A 19,431-nucleotide genomic window follows, 5' to 3' on the forward strand; every position below is an offset into this window, starting at 1 on the left:
GGCCTGCACCTTAATCACCGTCCCCCGTACGGTAAGCTGTAGGGGCTGAATTCACAAAAAGAGACATAAAAAAAATGGACAACAATAACAAATATGCTTTAAGTTTTCATTTAAGCAGTCTCAAATAATAAAAAAATATTTCTAAATCTTTTTGTGTATTTTTTTTTCATGGCAGGGACATGCAAGGGCCACTCTCCTTTCAATCTCTTCCCTTGCATTCTCCTTTCGATTTATAATCATTATCTAATCTATAATCTCTAGATTGTTTTTAAATATGTATAAAAGAGTGCCGATAACAGACTTTATCTAACTTTCGGCGTATTCCTTATTTGTTGAGGCTGAAAGACTTGCAGATTAATAACAAAAATTGCTTATTTAATTTAGCAAAAATGTACAATTTCACAATTACTATTCTTCTGACTGCTTTCGTCAACAGCATCTCCCTGGAGATTGTCTTACACTCATAATCCGATGGGACGGCAAATCTGACACGACCGAAAAGAGTTCAGGCGCAGGACCAAAGGCTTTTCTTGCTTTCCGAGATACAAGAGTGTACTCACTTCCATCTTCCGGGCTGCTACTGACCATTTTCGACCGAAAAACCCAATAACATTTTATCGGCCCGACTTGGTGTTTGAACCCAGGACCTCGGTATATGCGTCCTTATATCCAGCCACTAGACAATGAGGAAGTCAATTAATTAACAACATCCTAACATTAATAACATTACAAATGTAATTTGTTAGTTATATAAAATTACTGATCTTATCTTTATGTATAGGTTGAATTAGTTTCTTGCTTAGTATAATACTTATTTCTTTAAAATCTTAAATAACAAGAAATGGAATATTGTGCAAGGTTAGCTTTAGATGATAAAATGACGTCGAAATAGTATTCGTTGAAATTTTCGGACGTTTATTAAATCATACATAATAGCTTTACTTATTTTAAGTTATTATATAAATACAGTTAAAAAAAACAAGGCAACAACAACAGTATGTATCCTCTGAAGCGTAAACGAGTTTATAGAGATTTAAAATTGGGTCTGGCTTTTCTACATAAGAGATAAGTTTTGTTTGTTTTTTTAGACATAAACTACATACACACACAGTATGTTATATATAATTGTATAAGGGTATACATTTTCGAATAAAACGTTTCAACGTTTTCGAATAAAAAATAACCGACTCGGTCAAATAGAAAAACACTCCCTGATCATATGTGAAGCATATGACCAGGGATCAACAATTCATTCAATGCAGTATGGTGATATTGTCTTACCCATCATATAAGAAAACTTATTTAGCGTGATGTGTCCGGTCCGACGTCGAAGGACTTACAATATCACAACATGCTCATATTGCCTCCACCTATCTAAGTAAAACCTGAAGGTTCCGATTGAAACGCAATGTTATAATAAATATATTTAAATTTCACAAATTTCAACCTCAATCCACATTAAACAAACATCCGTACAACTATTTATTCTATAAATAAATAAAAATGGAATTTATTATGATTAAATTTATATGTTAATAAATGTTTTAAATGCAGTATTAATATTTATTTTTAGACACTGAGTGAATTAATTATATTAAGCCTTTAATTAGGTTCTAATTATATTTTTGGTTTCGTAATTTTTTTATTTCTAGATATTATCGCAACCTTGCATACGTAGAGTTAGATTTTGGATAGACTAACCAAGCGTATGGTATTTTAATTTGTTATTTTTATCTTCAAAACAAAAGCTATGAATAACGGATTTTTTTTTAGCCTCTTGCCGTCCTCTGCTGAACGAAAGCTTCTATGGGACAGCATAGAACGCCAACCATCCCGATCTTGGGCAGTCCACCTCAATCCCGTACCTGCCACCTTTTTTAAATCGTCGGTCCATTTTGCCACAGGGCGTCCTACACTACGTTTGTCTAAGCGTGGTCTCCACTCTAATACGTGTCGGCTCCATCGGCCGTCAATGCGCCTGGAGATATGACTGGCCCACTTCCACTTCAGCGAGCTAATTCTATGAATAACGGATATTACCCGTAAATATAATTTGTTTGAGGTATGTAAGAGCCTGAAATAAGTTTATAGCAATTGTTGTCAAAAAAAAATTAACAGCACATTAATATGACTGCTTTGCGAAATTGTAGCATATTCCATGCTGGTCCAGTGTGAGTTCGATACTCATGTGGGACAATTAAGAAGGAAGGAATTCAAAATCATGAAATGTGAGCTTAAAAATTAAACATATAAAATAACTTAGATGTGCTAGCACGATTTTGGATTTTGAAAGGATCTTCATTCGAGATTTATAGATACTGGTGGTAGGGCTTTGTGCAAGCTCGTCTGGGTAGGTACCACCCACTCATCAGATATTCTACCGCAAAACAGCAATACTTGATATTGTTGTGTTCCGGTTTGAAGGGTGAGTGAGCCAGTGTAATTACAGGCACAAGGGACATAAAATCTTAGTTCCCAAGGTTGGTGGCGCATTGGATATGTAAGCGATGGTTGACATTTCTTACAATGCCAATGTCTAAGAGCGTTGGTGACCACTTACCATCAGGTGGCCCATATGCTCGTCCGCCTTCCTACTCTATAAAAAAAAAAAAATTACGTGTTCTGTCCCTTTTCAGTTATTTTTTTGCGCAGTCTTTCGCTGTATTCATTTATTTTTAAAAATCAACAATGTTTATTGTGTTGTTACGGTACGGGTTCAATTACAATTGTTGTCTTAATTTAATGAAAAAACTTAAAATGTTATAAAAGTTGTATAGTTTACAGATTTGATCTATATGCCAAATTTCTTGCTCAAAATCTTAATAAATATGCACATACAATAAACAAAACATATAAAATTATGTTCTATTATAGTGTGTTATAATAGAAAATTGATTGTGTTTTAATAAATAAAAGACAAAACACTTCCTTAAGTGACGTAAATTTCCTTACATAATATCAGCGAGAAACCGGGTGATATTTACCGACCAGACCTCAGCTTAATACTGTGACTGTAACAACAAAAATAAAAAACAATGCGTAAATGTCTATATGTTTAGTAGGTTCCATTTTTAAAAACAATTACAAAGAAAAACGACTAGTTTCGCACACACACCATATATGGTAAATGAAGTGAACCTTGGTGCAATTAATAATGATAATGTATTTTGTATTCTAAAGCTTTAGTATAGAAAGTAGTTCTGTTAAATTGTATATTTATTTATTTATCATTTTATTATTTTTATTTTCAATAACAAGGACATTTAATGAAAAAAGTAGAAACAATAATGAATTCAATAAAAATATATTATTGTCAGTGATAGTAATTGCATATGTATTTTACAAAAAAAATATGTAAGAATGCATTGTCCTTTTAATTCACATATTCTGCCTGCAATTACTGTTTATTTGGCTATAAGTAAAGTAAAAATAAAAATATATTTGCGAATTGATTATATATGGATTATTAAAACTTTAAAACTTGAATAATTATGTACAAATCAAAATTAAAAATAGCTTCTGCACAAATCATGGCAAGAATGCTAGACTGCTCTAGCATTGAGAAATGCTCACCCTTGGATGGGGGGCGGGGGTTATATATGTTATATAAGGTTTTTGACTGTTAATGCAAGTTCTAAATGTTTCAACAATGTGTTGTCGTGTGCGACTTGGGATTAGAGACGAATATTTTTACTCCGATTGTTCGCTTCAACATTTTCTGCGACACTTTCGAATTTTCTCATTGCTTTCGAGCAGTCGAACCGATTCATTAGTGTAATTAAGGTATAGTATTAATAGGGCACTAATTTAATTTAATAATATAACCAGCCCCTAAAAATTATCAGACCTGCCATATGTAAACAATCAAATTAATTGCTTGCATGGTGCAAGTGAGACAGTTCTTATGATGCACTGAGGCAGGGACTAAAATTTCAATTTGAGCGAAGGCAGTATAAACTTTTAAGTTATTCTGCTAATTACGAGGGCATTTTTGAGGACATTTTTTGGAAGTGCGACAAAGAAAGGAGTTTCTAAATTCTTTGACTGTATAGGCGCTTTTTTCAGTTATGTAAGTCAGGATCAAGAATCCTTGAACATGTATGTGTGACAATATCATGAGTGTTTATGTACGTAATACAATTAGGACTAGTTATCGTTTTAACGGTATTTACTTCAAGGTAAAATTAAAACGTATTAATCAATATAAGTATTTGTAAATAAATGTTTTTTTTGTTCTTGTTTACATTTTATTTTAAATCAAAGAACCGTTATCTATTTCGATTAATATAATTGATATACGTAACAATGAATACAGTCGTATAATAATATCTTAATTTATAGATTACCACGACCAGCAGTTATTTTGTTAAGTGCATCCATAAATCGGATACCTTAGCGAACCCCTCAACCTGTATGGTTGCGAGGAATCAATCCACTAGAAAGCTTTAAAATTGTACTATAACTATATATGTATATAACTATAATAATTTATGTTATACTTCTGGCAGAGATCTCTTATAAGAATATGTAACTCTGAACACTTGTGTCTCATATAGGTTTTTATGTTAAATAATATATGTATAAATAAATTTCCAAATAAATAAAAATATTTCTTACAAGAAGTAAAAAAATTCCTAAATTCTAATAATAATTAATATACAATTTAAACAAAGATGGTACACCGTTGTTACCTTCATAATGCAAGTGAAAGGCTACAAACTTTGTAAGTAAAGACATTTCGAAATTTATTGGGCATTTCTAGAGTTTTCTATTCGACCTTGTAAAGTTAATTTCGTGAATGAATGGCCGGGATTTAAATGTCTGAATGGAAAATTTTAAATGCCGCAAAAAGATATGCTGCTTTTGTTTTTATCCTTTTTTATTTTGTTATTTTAAGACGTTCCTATAAACAGGTATTCACAATTTTGTTTTGTATAAAAAATATCTATTTAACATTCACCATTTACTGTTTTTGTTTTTGTATGTTTTTAAATTGTAGAACTTTATTAATAATATTTAATAAAAATATAAAGAATATATATATTTTCCGTAATAACCTGTGAATGTCCCACTGCTGGGCTAAAGGCAAAAAATCCTCCTCTCCTCAAAAAGAGGAGAGGAGGATTTTTTATAGATGTCATCGTTTTTTTTTTAAATTGATGATCAAATTTAAGCGGATAGCACTGTGTTTATATATAATTGAAAAGAATATAATTGATCATCTTAACAGTCTATTCGCCCATAACCTCGGAGGATCTCTCGGTCCTTGGGGTATGTATGGTATGTCTCTAACAGGATACTAACTGCAGGACCACTTCACAATTTCAAGGTGAAAGTGAAATGGAGTGAACTATGATCTGAATGAATAATTAAAATAATAAACTGTTCTTTGCAAAGAATTTGTGTTTTTTGAATCAACTAAATAATAAATAGAATTAAGGTTGCGTAAGTCGGTGCGAATAGCTATATTCTATATAGAAAATAAATGCAATATTTATTTTTATTCTAATAACGTAGTGTAGTATTTAATGTATATTTACATTAAATAATCATAACTTAAATATAACAATTTCAAATGTTAATTTATTATGTTAACAGTCATGGCCATTTTTGAGGTGCAGAATTATGTGTAAGCGCATGTTTAACCGCATTTAACTTTTCTACGTTAAAAAGCAAAAGTTGTTTTATTTACTGGCTGAATTAATACAAATATTAGGTCCTTACATATGAAATTGGCGTTTTGTACGGGAGGAATATAAGGTATTTTTTTTTTTGTAAAATATATTTAATTAATCAAAGTATGCACCGTTGTTATCTATGCACTTTTGCCATCTCATAGGTAGTTCATTGATCCCTTAACTAAACATCTTCATTGATCCCTTAAAAAACCATGGGAGCGAGAATCAATAAACTCTTTGAAGGCGGTTTAGACTGCCGCATCGGAGTTGAATTTTTTCCCTTGTAAGAAGTTGTCCAAATTCCTGAAAAATTGGTAATCTGTTGGAGCAAGGTCCGGGGAGTACTGTGGATGTCGCAGACATTAATGGTTGAACTTAATGGTTGTTTGTTGTGCAGTGTGTGGTCTTGCGTTGTCGTGAAGCAGCAGTGACCTAGAGTGATTGACCAATCTTGGTTGTTTAGCAGCTAGTTCTTCCTTCATGGTTGCAGTTGCTGACAATAGATATCTGCCGTAATCGTTTGGCCAGATTTTAGAAAGCTGTAGTGAACAACACCGGCGCTAGTCCTCCAAACACTTACAAGTAACTTTTTCTGAGTCAATTTTCGTTTAGGGCTGGATTTGGCTGGGTCTCCAGGGTTAAGCCATTGCGACGAGTGTTTGCAAGTTCGATTCACTCAATTCATGGGGTACCCATCGTTTAAGTTTTTTTACTTTCCCGATTTGCTTCAAGTGGATTAATACAGTTTTATCACTTACCCCGAAGCCTGCAGATATCTCTGAAGTGTTTGTGATGGATCCGCTTCCACAATAGCCTTTAATTCTTCATTTTACACTTTGGTCTCCGGCCGTCCACGGGGTGGTTCTGAAGGTCGAAATTTCCAGAACGAAAACGTTGAAACCAAAAACGTACCGTGCTTTTTTTTGCGACACCAGCGTCATAAACATCATTAATCCTTCGAGTTGTTTCGGCAGCACTGTTGCCACGGTAGAATTTGTACTCGTAAATATACCGATATTTCATGTTTTCCATTGTGCGGTATTAAGCGACGCCAAAGAAAAAAATAACGAAGAAAAAACAAATTAATGACTGTTTTCAAAACTCAAATGTACCAGCTAAATGAATTTATAAATTTGAATTTGGAATTCTTAACCAAAGACGATATATTTCAGATCAAAGTGGTCAGTACGACAAAACGCTAATTTCATATGTAAGGACCCAATAAACGATTAGAATCTATATTCCTTATTTTATTATTCTAAAAAGCCTAAATATAATATATTTAGGAACGTCTATGCAATTTTATATCATGGTCAAATTAATGTATGAAAAATAAACTAGTAATAAAAACGAAGGTTATTTAATTTAAATATAGAAATAAGTTGACGCTCTTAGAAAGATTGAAATTAAGCTATATATGATAAATATAAAGAATTACATACAAACTTACATACGTTTTAAAAACTAAACATTATACATTTATGTATGCATATCCTGGATGATAACTGTAAACCAGTTTATTATAAATATTAAATTTACTAAAATAACCTAGATCTGCTGTTTATTTTTGTTTAGCTTTGACTGTATAATATACAACGAAAATATGAGATTAGTATTAAACATTAGAGCCAAGGTGGCTTACCTATCGAAGATTGTGGGTTCGTATAGGTAATTCTATATACTAAATATAGAATTGCAAGCTTGGATTAATTAGTTACTTTTAAGACTTTACAGACCTAAATATTGTAATGTCAAAGAACCAAAGTTGGGTTTTTCTGCCGATAAATTCTCAGAAACTTCCACTTCCAATGTACTGTTCAATTAGACTTCATTGTCTCAGAAAGCCCGTAAAGCCGTTTGTCTGATATTTTATTTTTCTATCTGTAGCTAGAAGAAAACTGTTTGCGTTTGCTACTATCCGCGAAACGCTACATCTTCTAACGCATATCACGAGTACTTCAAACATATTCTCTGTTTTTTAAATCAATCTATATTGTCTCGTTGAGACGAAAAGATTACGCTAAATTTTCAGTACTGTTGACCGTTGAACCAACCTTGGGTACAGCAACCAGGTCATGGTGGACTATAGAACGGGCTATCATATTTAAATGCGTATTTAAAACTTCATGACTAGTGTTGACCGTTCAGGAGTTTCCTCGTTTGAAGCCAATGTTAAGGGTAGAATCAGGTCACGCTTATCATAAAGGAAGGAGGAAGTGGTTTTAAGTCAATTAGTAATATTCAACCAAATTAAAGTTTATTAAGGCTGAATTTGCTACAAATCAAATTTTCGTTGATGATGAAATTGAAACGATTCTTAAAGAGTAAACTCCAATAAGAATAATAGTATTCGCGTTCTATAAAAAGGGCAGATAAGGGGAGCGCGGGTGAAATATGAAATTTTAGTGGCTTCATCAAAATTTCGCGGTCTGGACTGACTGACTGAAATGCATTTGCAGGCAAGGTTACCGCTTACAGCGCCTGATAACTTATAAAAAACATGAAAATCGTAAGATAGCAAATATTCATAATTAAAAACACCGATTTACCCATTGAACAAAATGAACATCTTTTAATTTAGTTATCCACCGATACATGCAGAAATTACCATATCGAAGCAAGGTCGAACATTTCACTATTTACCAAATAGCTTTTAGTATATAAATGCATATTGCATTACGGTATTATTTAAAATAAATATAATATATTCTTTAAATTGCTAATTTATGTTAAATTAGATTTAGCATCATTAAAATAATAAGTATTTCTATTTTTGGCACTGGATTTTTTAATTAGCTCTCATCTACTAAAATAATTTATGAATAGACTAACGATAAGTTTAGTGCCTAATTATATATATAAGTCACTTCCAGTAACAGCCTGTTAATGTCACACTGCTGGGCTAAGGCCTCCTCTCCCTTTTGAGGGGAAGGTTTGGAGCTTATTCCACCACGCTGCTCCAATGCGGGTTGGTAGAATACACATGTGGCAGAATTTCAATGAAATTAGACACATGCAGGTTTCCTCACGATGTTTTCCTTCACCGTTAAGCACGAGATGAATTATAAAAACAAATTAAGCACATGAAAATTCAGTGGTGCTTGCCCGGGTTTGAACCCACGATCATCGGTTAAGATTCACGCGTTCTTACCACTAGGCCATCTCGTCATCGATACGTTTTTCGGAAGTAACTTATTTGAAACATGGTATAAATATCTAAGCATGGCCTTTTTCATTAGTATTAATAAATGTAAATGTTTAAAAACGACTTCGTCTTGAACAACGTCGGGCTTGATATAAATCTACATCTTTTAATTCTATTTTAAAATAATTGGCATCTAAAACGTTGAAGGCTAATTGTTAATTTTAAATACTTTTAATAATATGATTATAAAATTAAATTAATTTTATATGATGTTTATTAAATTTCTAAGTGGAATAAATGAGGTTGTTGTTTCTCGTCGATACTTTTTATTCAAGTTATTATTTATTTGAAGGCATTTTTAAAGTTATGATTTTCTCCTTCTGAAGGAGACGCATTGAAAGAACAACTGCGACTTTAAAATCGACAGTAAAAAAACATTAAGAGCGACTCGGATCCATGTTTAAATAGTTTGAAGTGGTAGAAAATATTAAAAGCAAGAATTAATATAAAACTTCTTCCTGGTTCTTTCTTAGCAGTCTTTATGTAGAAATACTTAATTTATTTTTAATTAACTTGTCTATTTTCATAAGGCTATCTCGTTCATTTATATTTACTTCTCTTAGTTTTAGTAGAAGTCTCGACAAATGCGCTCTTTCAACACTCTCATGTTTGCTTTTAAAGCGATTGATTCAACCAAAAGGAGACGACTTTAAGCAAGCCTTAAGCGTATATCAGCACGCCTTCCTCTAGGTGCCACAGGACATGTATGATGAAAACCGCCGGCAAACATGAAGGTAACGCATCGCATGATTGTCTGAACAAGACGAAGCAAAATTGCCAATTTTTTTAATTTTGCCAGGATAAAGTTAAAAATAAAATATTGTAAGCATAGCTACACTATATTTTAAAAGGTTGGGATCAAAAACATAAGGCAATAAAATTATCGAAAGAACATCACTGTAATCTTTAATTTTTATTTATACTCATTATGCTATTTCCTAAATGGGTGCTATAGTAGCAAAATTCGCACTCTCTTTTTATAACATTATCTGTCTATTTATAATTCTATTATAGATATATATAGACAATGATCTGAAGGTATTAAAATTGTCGCTATTTTTCTATTTATTTCTGTTTGTTTTTCTTCCTTATATTCCTAATCATCTTCTACCTTCGTTTCCCACTTTTCCTTGATATCCTTGTTATATATTGAACAAAGTAGCTATACACAATTTTTTTTCAATAGCATAGGTAGGCGGACGAGCATATGGGCCACCTGATGTTAAGTCAACATAACATAGACATTGGCATTGTAAGAAATGTTAACCATCGCTTATATCGCCAATGCGCCACCGACCCTGGGAACTAAGATGTTATGTCCTTTGTGTTGTAATTACACTGGCTCACTCACCCTTCAAACCGGAACACAACAATACCAAGTACTGCTGTTTGCGGTAGAATATCTGATGAGTGGGTGGCACCCACCCAGACGAGCTTGCACAAAGCCCTACCACCAGTAAATTTAATAATAATTATCTTTTTTGAATTACCATTTAAAAATGAATTTTTAAATGGTAATTCAAAAAGGATAATTTGAATTGAATATAAATAAGGTTTTTGTTGTCAAATTATGTGTTGAGTGAAACCCGTTTACCGTACAGTGTCATGGACGGCAGCGACACTTCTCGCGAGCGATCCGCCTTGGGAACTCCAGGCAGAGGTGCTTGCGGAAGTGTACCGGTTCCGGGTGTAAGCGAGGTCGAGTGGCGACCGTCCAGGATTGGCGGAGGTGGAGCGAATCAGGGCTCTAGCCCAGCGAGCCTTGATTCGCAGGTGGGAGGAGGACCTGGGGTCCCCCTCGTCAGGCCTGGCGACAGTGGAGGCGGTCCGTTCCCACTTGAGTCGCTGGGTGGAACGGAGTCACGGCACACTCACATTCAGGCTGACGCAGGTACTAACCGGGCACGGTTGCTTCGGTAGGTATCTGCACCGGATAGCGAGGTGGGAGGTCACTCTCTCCTGCCACAAGTGCGGCGCGCCTTCGGACACGGCGCGTCACACCCTGATTGAGTGTGCTGCATGGGGGCCTCAGCGCCATTACCTGGCGCCCATTGTAGGCGGAGACCTCTCGCTTCTGAGCGTGATAAACGCCATGATCGGTATCGAGAGGGGCTGGAAGGAGATGGTCTATTTCTGCGAAAACGTCATGTCGCAGAAGGAGGCCGCGGAGCGGGAGCGTGAGAACAGTGCTTCCGCTGACCCGCTTCGCCGAAGAAGACCGGGGAGAAGACGTCGGTGCTATACAAACCTTCTCCTCCCGCCGTAAATGTCGCCGGGGCTAGGGGGTGTCTGTAACCCCCTAACCCCTGAGAACCCCTTAGAATTTGGAGGCCTGCAGAGGCGGGCCTACCGTCGGGACGTCACGGTAGTATGCGCAAGCGATCTCGCGGCGTCCCCCGAAAAGACGGTGTGGGTATCGCTGGTTTTTTGGTGTCCGGCGCCTTCAGCCCCACATACCCCCCCCCCTCCACTTCAAGTGGGGGAAACGCGTAAATGCGTTTTTCAAGCGGAAAAAAACCCGTCCTATGTTTTTACTAGAAATATGCAAATCGAAAATATAAAACTAATGCAGACGAATCTAGATACATATGTATACATATTTCTAGGAACCATATCATTCGACTCTAAGGCCTTTAAGATTATTCTTTCGACTAACTGAAAAATCTAATGTATTACGTTATTGGAAAGTTAAAATTACTAACATAAGTAACGAAGAGACGAGGTAACTCAGTTGATAAAATACGTAAATCGAAACCGAAGGTTGCAGGAATTCAAGCAATCAGTTATCATTTGTTAATTTATGTTTACGATTCTTCTTGTGCTTTTTTATAACGTTTAAAAAAAACATTATATAAAGTATTGTTTTGTTGGACACTAATCCGATTTTCTGTAGTCTTTTACATTGGTTACTACAAAATTCAGTATCTGTCACTTCGAATAATTTTTCACTTTTATTAGAATTCTTAATATCAGTCTTAGACACAATATATGACGCGATACTTAATTTCGTGTACCGCTATTAATACAACATAAGCAATTTACAAAGAAATATCATAAGCAAATAACATCGCATTAACGCTTAAAATAATCCTCAAGTGTTTTGTATTTATGCAAGCGAATGCATTTGATAAACGTGGTAAATGAACTGTTCTAGAAAGATAAGGAATGTAATTAAACTATTTGCGTAGATCTTAATGTTCAACTCTTGATAACTCCAAGAGAATTTTTAATAATGTTTAGTATGAATTATATTGTACGTGACAACGAACTATTGTATGTAATTTAATTTCACTGGAATAAGGATGAGTAAAGGATGCGAGCAGGATCAGGGTATGGTATTGTAGTTAACTTTAATTTTTTGTGAAAAATTAACAGATTAAAACATTAGGTACTATACATTTTTGAGGTAGAAATTCGTAAAAGTTATAGTAACATCCTGTGAATGTCCCACTGCTGGGCTAGGCCTCCTCTCCTTTTTTTAGGAGAAGGATTATAAAGAAAGAAAAAAAATATACCAATATAATATATAATGAATTTTAGCTTAGGTTTTTTAGGTTATTTAGTCTTAATAGTTTTTTTCACAAAGAAAATTCATCATTTTATATTTTATAATCGACGTGAAGTGCTATTCTTTAGTACCTATAAATTAATATATATTATTTATAAATAATATATTTTATATTGAAAGAAAAAGTCTACATCAGGACTTTTTATTAGTTGAAGAATAAAGATTTAAGTCTCATGATCAAAAAATATTAGTTTATAGACAGGGTAGGTTTTCAGGGTATATAAACGATGTATGTATTAGACAAATGTATTATTTTTTAATGAATAATACCTAGTTGTATAGTAAAAATAGTACATACCTTTTTCGTATTTTCCGTATAAAATTACAAAAGTTTCTTGAGTGTATTGTCAAGCACTGATTTATTTCACTACAGTATAACGGTCGGCATATGAATGATTACAGGATGACAGGGATCTGCGGATGTTTCATATTCGATTTTATTATGCGTATTTAGAGCTCTATAAGTACAGTCAGCAAATATAGTACTAAGCGTTTTTTTTATACTTAATCATTAACATAATACATACAGCCAATATCATTATGTACAATGATAATTAATTGTTACTGCGAATAGTTTACATATTAATTATTTTGATAATTTTTTTGTTGCAAAAAATGCTTTGCTAAAAATTACATTAAAAACTGAAATATATAAAATAGTTTTCTTTGTTTCCGGATACAAGAAAACCTACTAATCGGATATAAAACATATATATAACATTTAATAATTGATAATATTATATTGTAAGTTTATATGTACTATTTTTTTTTTCTTGTATATAATTCGTTCAAGTTTATTTTATTTTATTTACAGACATTTTTATAAAATACAAAATAAAAATAAAAAGAACAAAACACACATTACAAATTTAAAGCAAAAACACGCCGTCGAAAAGGTAGTGATAGTGACTATTGCCTCTTTGCACCGCTAGACTTAGCCTTTGGGCTAAATAAGCGCCAGCTCTTGGGTCACCAGAAGTGTGGACCAGTTTCTTAGAAATATCTTTTATGATTTTTTTTGTATCGGACGACCATGGACCCAGTGTTTCAAAACCAGCCCCGCAAATTCAATTCGTTGGATAAAAGTGAATCTTTGCGGCGCTTGAGTATTTGAGCAGCTTCAGCGGCTGCACTGGCTTTAAGAGACGTATTCTTGATATGAGAAACTGCCAGCGCATTTACGCAAGTTGCATCCCACACAAGGACACGTCCTATCGACCATGGCACCTATGTCGCTCCATCGGGTCTCTTGCCATCATCTCTGCATTCGGTTCCAAAGTAGCAGGAATCGATGCTGTGGCAAAAGCCTGACGAAGTATGTCATTAAGAGATCCATGGCGATATGCACGGCCAGCGCTTTTGCGGCAGCTAAGACAATGGCGTCCAAAATGATCCATCCGGGTACCACAGGGACATGGGTTAGGCTCGCAGACCTTTAAACCTAAGCGAAGGCTTACAGCGATGCGTATCGTTGCCCGATCAAGTATTGTCCATAGATTTTTAGAAGGGAGACCCTGAAGCCAGTGGCCTGACTCTCTTTCAGATACAGCTAGCAGTCTTGCACGGTCTGTATCTGAAGTACACTGGGACAGGAGCAAATTGTGTGTAAGTTTAATACGAGGTGAATCCCAGTGCTTCTGACAAGCTATATCTGAGGTAAATACTTTATCAGGGCAAGAAACACTGTCTTAGCCTCAGCAAGATCCTTTACTACAACATCAGTCGAACTTGGAAAGCTTGATATCCGACTGACGAGAGTGATAGAACCATTAGCAGAGGCCAAGCTGGGAGCACCAAAGATGACGTAGACCTTATACCTAAGCCATGGTGGCTTGACTGGAAGAGTTGCTTGTGTCCAAGAACGTATATCGAATTGTAAATTTAGATTTTATTGTGTCTTTAAGGAAGGCATCAATAGCGGCTGTAATGTAAGAGAATTTCCAAAAGGGGCTGCTGCGTAATAAAAACATAAGCTTTGAGGCAAATAAACATGTATGAAGAATGAAAATGGCTATGTGTGGCTTAATGTCTAAGAAACGCTTCGAAATGAGGTTAAACTTTTCTAATTTTGAATTTATTAAGGGAAGAAATGCATCATCAAATATTGGAGCGCCTAGTAAAGTTAAAGAATGCTTAGGCACCGTAATAATATTTGGGATTAAGAGGTTTAAATAACTTAAAATTTTGTTTTTATTTTCTTGTGAAAGGTTCTGAAAAATATACTTCACATTTACTGCAATTTAAATTAAACCCTATGCTTTCAATTTTTTTTAAAAAGTCTCTTAAATCGCTAACGACTGTTGTTACATCTCCTCCCAAAAAGCCATCACCGAGGTACTAAAATAATATAAATTAAATTTTCAAATTATTGGATGTATAACCAAACTAAATATGGCGGGGCCAAATGGGTCACCTAGCTGATAACCTACTGTTGAATTAATTTTGTGCTCGCCAAACAATAATTTTGTGAGAGAACCATAAAATTGCCACATATAGTCGAATATTTCTGGATTTTTTTTTAACATAGCTCCCCGATCAAATATATTATATTAGATTAGATTTAGATATCCCTTTTTCATAGATGTAATGAAAAAAAATCATTCATGTGCTTTCCATATCCTGCTTTTGAAACAAATACGCACTACAAGATTTAGTAAAATTTCTTAATTCTCCAAAACATCTACACAAAAACCAACGATAGCTATTATATATCATTAAATAACATTTTTATTTTTAAAACGATTGGAAAAAGTATATGACAACTTTAGCTAAATTTATTTCACACTAATTAGGTGTTGAACCTTATCAAACAAAATATATAGCATAGTAATTTTAAAAATACACACTGTAATTTGAATGGTTTCTATATATGTATGTAAATACATAGAAAACTAGTTTATAAAATATTATTAAATACCTAAAGATATGCGGCGTATTTAATACATTTTTACACAGACAACCCAGAACAGAGCTCTCTGGCGCAAATGTACAAGGAGACCCGACCCTAGCTGAACTGGGAAGAGGGTTTGAACAAAGAAGAAGAAGAAGACCTAAAGATATGCGGCGTGCGGGAAAACAGGCTAATTTTTCCTGTATGAAGTCGGGACGAGCAAGTTAGATTATATTTAAATAGGAATTAAATATCTAGGTAAGTATATAACACTACCTACCTATATATTTACGATGTTACAATTTTGCAAACCTATACAATGTTTATATGTTAAGCCGTATTACAGAATCACCTCTATTATTCCATGACTTAACCAACCTTTCATGAATACGTAGAGGCAATTTCCTTTTATTATAATATATTATTATAGAATAAGTGAAAAACATACGTCCTTACACCAATGGCACATACAGCTATACCTACACACATAAAAATATTTCACCTCACATATAAAAAACGACATTACTGGTGGTAGAGCTTTGTGCAAGCTCGTCTGGGTAGGTACCACCCACTCATCAGATATTCTACCGCAAAACAGCAATACTTGATATTGTTGTGTTCCGGTTTGAAGGGTGAGTGAGCCAGTGTAATTACAGGCACAAGGGACATAAAATCTTAGTTCCCAAGGTTGGTGGCGCATTGGATATGTAAGCGATGGTTGACATTTCTTACAATGCCAATGTCTAAGAGCGTTGGTGACCACTTACCATCAGGTGGCCCATATGCTCGTCCGCCTTCCTATTCTATAAAAAAAAAAAAAAAGACAAACATTTTGCTCACGCGTTAAGTTAAATTTGACTTGTCTGTTTGTGTATTAAGCTTAGTAATCTATGATTGTTTTTATTTGAAGACCTTTATAGCAACAGATATGATTATTCGTTATACATATAACGTATATATAGCTGCAGCTTATAATCCATTTTTAGTACCTATCAACCCGTACTTAGTTTAAGTACAATATTATTGGTATGACGTTTAAATATGTATGTATGTTTATAGTAAGAGGGGGGTATATCTTTGTATTTTTTTTTAAATTCATTATTAGTGTCCATGACTGGCTATTATAAGTACGTATTTTAATATTAATGTGTACTCTTTATTATTCGGTGTTAGGGTTTTACAATACTTAGTATTGTTGTGTTGCGGTTTGAAGGACGTGTAAGCTAGTATAACAACAAGAGGACCTATAACATTTTAGGTAGGTGGAGAATTGCCGTTGTGAGGGATAGCTACTATTTTTTTTTATATAGAATAGGAAGGTGGACGAGCATATGGGCCACCTGATGGTAAGTGGTCACCAAACGCCCTTAGACATTGGCATTGTAAGAAATGTCAACCATCGCTTATAGCCAATGCGCCACCAACCTTGGGAATTAAGATTTTATGTCCCTTGTGCCTGTAATTAAACTGGCTCACTCACCCTTCAAACCGGAACACAACAATATCAAGTATTGCTGTTTTGCGGTAGAATATCTGATGAGTGGGTGGTACCTACCCAGACGAGCTTGCACAAAGCCCTACCACCAGTACCCTACTACTAACAGTGACAATGTCCATTCGTGATGGCGACCACCTACTATTGCTCATTTGCCAATCCGCCTATTTTCAATGATTAAAAAATATCGTGTCACTTTCAGCTGTACATAAATTAATTGATCAAAAAAGTCGACACCATAAAAATATTATAATTTTAACATTAAATAACAAAACTATTTACGCATTTATACGTAACAAGGAAGCTTGGGTCCGAAAAACTAATCAATTCTACAATTGGCCCAATTGCTTTTGGGACCAAGGTTAAAGGCAATTGAATAAGAGTTCTAAGATTTAATACCATTATTGGACTCATTGGTGACTGTATTGAATTTTTTCCTGCGGTAATATTCCGCCTCACTAATAACCAAATAACGCTTCATGCTTGTAACTGCGTAATAAAACTACTCAATTTTAAGAGCAATGACATCTCATTTATTTACTTTTAAAGATAGTCATTGTCTAAGATTAACGCTCTACTACTAATTATCTAAAAGAAAAACTCAATCCACAACGTGACTTGTAAAATTTTAGAGATGTTTTATAATTATATCTACTTTGTACAAATAATAATGTACAATGTTTTTTTTTTGTATAAAATTACAAGATTGTTACAAGGGTTCAAAATAATTGATTACAATATTTAATACAAGTTGCAAGGGCTAATCGAAGACCTTACACGATTTTTTTTTTTAATTTGTATATCGGATTTAATCTCCTATTTTTTTATAATCGTACATGTATTTCAGATAACGACTTTAGTTTTAAGTTTTATTAACTTGTAATTTAATAACTTGTTTATACGTAACAATCTACCACTTTAATATTTGATATTACTCTTTGTCACGTTTACATGGCCGTCCGTCACTGTCACATGGAGGCCTCTGAAAATCAGTGCTGGGTTAATATTATGCCAGCTTCAACTGAGAGGTTGTCCATTTTGGATGCCACACCACTTTACAGTTAATTTTTGTTAATTTTTATTTACTTATTTTTTCTCTTTTCTTTGTGTTTCCATAATAATGCAATTCCCATTTTGCATCCAATTATATTTAATAGATATAGTTTAAATAAAATTGGATGCAAAATATTTTTGTAAATATTTTTGCAAGTTAGTTTATTTTTTATTTATTTTTTTCTACGTGTGGTGTGATCCAAATAAAGACTATCTATCTATCTATCTATCTATCTATATTGCTTTAGATAAAATCCGAAAGCCGTACTTATAAAATTAGGCCGGATAGTTTGCCTTAGCTGGCAAAAGCCGTACAAAGAATTTTTACTTCAATCGCTGCACTGCGTTGCGACTGCGTCAGGTAATGTTGAGCTATTTTTTTAAAAATAGTACCCGTTACTTATAATTTTGAAGCAACACTAATATATTAATCACAAATATTATTATATTCACAAAATTTTCACTGCGACAAAAGAGTATTTAAGCTTCTTGAGTGTGACAAAGAAGTCGAGTCATTTTTTTAAACATAATGTATGAAATTCCCTTACAAATACCAACATTTTATTCATAGTTTAGTTTTCATCATTGTCCGTAATTAAATATTGTTACATAGCTTTAACTTTTACTGGTGATAGGGCTATGTGCAAGCTCGTCTGGTTACATACCATCCACTCATCAGATATTCTACCGCAAACGAGCAGTATTTGGTATTGTTGTGTTCCAGTTTGAGCAAATAAGACATAACATCTTAGTTCCCGAGGTTGGTGGCGCATTGTCACGGTAGCATGCGAAATCGATCCCGTGGCACTCCTCGTTAAGACGGAAAGGGTACCGCTGGTTTTTTGGTGGGTATTCCGATGTTCGGGGAGCACTCGGCGCTTTGGACACCGGCGAGCCCCACATACCCCCCACTGTTCCCGTGGGGGAAAACCCATAACGCGTTTTTCCAACGTTAAAAAAAAAGGTTGGTGGCGCATTGGCAATGTAAGCGATGTTTAACATTTCTTACAATGCCAATGTCTAAGAGCCCTCATGGTATCAGGTGGACCTTTTGCTCATCCACCTACCTATGTAAAAAATACTCTTCATATTAAAGTAGAATTTAAAATTGGATAATAATATAGTTTATTTGCTGTCCCTTCTCTATTGTAAAGGGCAGGTGTCCAATTTATTTTAAGTACATGTAATATTTTTATAAACAAGCGGTAATATAAGCTGCATTACAATATAGATATAATTAATTAAACTAAGAAAATATTAACTAATTTTCATAAAAAAAATCACTTTTTTAAAAAATGTTATTGAGCCAAAAATGCAAAAAAACTATTTATAAATATAAAGCTGATTAATAAACCTACAACGATAAAATTTAAGATGTCGTAGACTGACAGGAAATTATATAATCCGTCATAGGTTTAGAATGTTGCCATTAACACTGTCAAATAAAAAATACTTAATACAATCTGTTTTTTTAATTTTATTTTTACAATACAAATCTACATTACTGTTTCATTACTAACTCCTTGCACTTCATTAGAAATA

The 19,431-nt window shown here is 34.0% G+C and overlaps 1 protein-coding gene across 1 annotated transcript in view; it reads right to left on the reverse strand.

The window, feature by feature from the left end:
• Window positions 1-12,833, reverse strand: part of LOC126769618 (arylalkylamine N-acetyltransferase 1) — an 82,872-nt gene extending 70,039 nt beyond the window's left edge. Inside the window, exon 1 of the mRNA XM_050488492.1 lies at window positions 12,750-12,833. The gene's annotated coding sequence lies outside the window, so the exon portion shown is untranslated. The remainder of the gene's footprint in view (window positions 1-12,749) is intronic.
• Between the last annotated feature and the right edge of the window lie 6,598 nt (window positions 12,834-19,431).

This window comes from Nymphalis io, chromosome 7 (genome assembly GCF_905147045.1).
Source record: "Nymphalis io chromosome 7, ilAglIoxx1.1, whole genome shotgun sequence".
Lineage (NCBI taxonomy): Eukaryota > Metazoa > Arthropoda > Insecta > Lepidoptera > Nymphalidae > Nymphalis > Nymphalis io.